At 37.8% G+C, this 1,738-nt stretch overlaps 1 pseudogene; it reads right to left on the bottom strand.

Moving 5' to 3' along the window:
- LOC116689374 (UDP-glucuronosyltransferase 2B17-like) overlaps positions 1-1,738 on the bottom strand; it is a 36,400-nt pseudogene that overhangs the window by 1,002 nt on the left and 33,660 nt on the right.

The following is a 1,738-nucleotide window of genomic DNA, read 5'->3' as shown; positions in this document are numbered from 1 at the left end:
TGTTTATTCATCTCATAGAACTGCTCCAACATGCCATATCCTTTAGATATACGGGTCATAAGTGAAGCACCTTCTCGCTGCATGGTAATCACCGTAGTTGCAAATGACCCAAAGAGTTCTTCATCAAAACCAGCAGAGGCATTTATAGTGATGGCCTTGTAGTGAGGGGGACCTCTGGCTGGATGTACCAGCTGTCTGATGGCCGCATCACTGTGATTTCATGGCCTCTGGAGTGGAGCTCCTCGATGAGGACTTTATGTTGATCCAGTGGCTTCCATCACAGGGAACACCAAGACTTTCCTCCATTTCATTTCCCAGGGTGAAGAGCAGATTCAGCACTGCAAGTGACACAAAGATAGGTTGCACATCTCTGAAAGAAATTCTGACAAGAGATGTGAGGATGTTAGATCAGTCTCTCACATCCAAACTTTAAAAGAACAACAGATTTAATGTTAGCATCACAGAAGAAACAGTTTCTTTTCCAAATAATTTTGGTGGACAGTTGAGGAGAAGCTGAACGCAAGAAACATTTAAGGTTCCAAAAAAGGCACCTTGTTCTTGTGTTTATTTAAAAAAAATAAAAAGCTAAGATAATGTTAGTCAAAGGAAAGGGACACTTATCTAATCAAGTGTAAACGTCCTTTTTAAAACGGATATCGACAGCACACATTCAGTTGCGTGCATGCCCTAAACTTTTTGGCTGCATTTTAGACATGGACACAGAGGTCTACATGGACCATCGAGGACAAAAAATTAAATTTATGTCACCAGGACTCTGGCAGCCTTGGGAATACAAAAGTGTCATTTGAACTTAAGAAGGGGTTCATGCTGATGTCTCATCAAAGCAGGTAACTGCCAATCACCTGTTTACATTAAATTACTTTTCAATCATAATTTCTTAGTAAAATTCATAAAGATACAAGCCAAATGTCCTCTAAGTCTTGCCAGATTATAGTGTGTTAGACAATGCAATATATGCGATAGAACACCAGCGCACACAGTACGGTTGGATATGGTTATTGTCATGTTTACTACACAACAGCAACATTTGCCATCTTTGAGATGAACAAATATCACCTACTCACAGCTGAGACAAAAGTTTCAATTCTGCAGCCCAAACACACATCCTTAAAAGACTTTCCACTAATGATTGTCAGCAAACGTACGCTCACTGGTCCAAGACTTACATAATTCTCCGTTCCCTGATTACCCAACCATACAGTGTGGAAATCCTGCCACTAATTCCCAAGATTTACAAAAACTGTTTGGATTTGGTAGATGTTTCCTCTCAGGTGTCACAGCGTTGTGTTCATGTACATGTGTTGCTCAGTATAATAGGTATTGAATGACAAAGGGGATTTAATAGCAGCTGCCTTTTGTATTTACAAAGTCAAGCAAGCATTCACATAAGGTGCTAACAAGAAGAACCCCAAATGTTTCAAATATGTTGTTATATAATTTTTGGAGAAAATATTATTTTGTCTCAGGTTCACTGAAGTAAAACGTTATGTCCTTATACTACTACTACCACTACTACTACTACTACTAATAATAATAATATACATTTATAGCACATGGGAATTCAAAATAAAATACATAACTATATAAGTAATACATAATTCACACACCTGGGTAAAGGTTAATAAAACTTCAATACTTTGAGACCGGTGCAGGGGCTTAATGAAATGGGCTTCTTTTCTTAAATAAAACTATTTACTATTTATAACTTTATATGTGC

Source organism: Etheostoma spectabile, chromosome 5 (assembly GCF_008692095.1).
Source record: "Etheostoma spectabile isolate EspeVRDwgs_2016 chromosome 5, UIUC_Espe_1.0, whole genome shotgun sequence".
Lineage (NCBI taxonomy): Eukaryota > Metazoa > Chordata > Actinopteri > Perciformes > Percidae > Etheostoma > Etheostoma spectabile.
The sequence above is the reverse complement of the archived record's forward strand: the minus strand, read 5'-3'. Positions and strand labels throughout refer to the sequence as shown.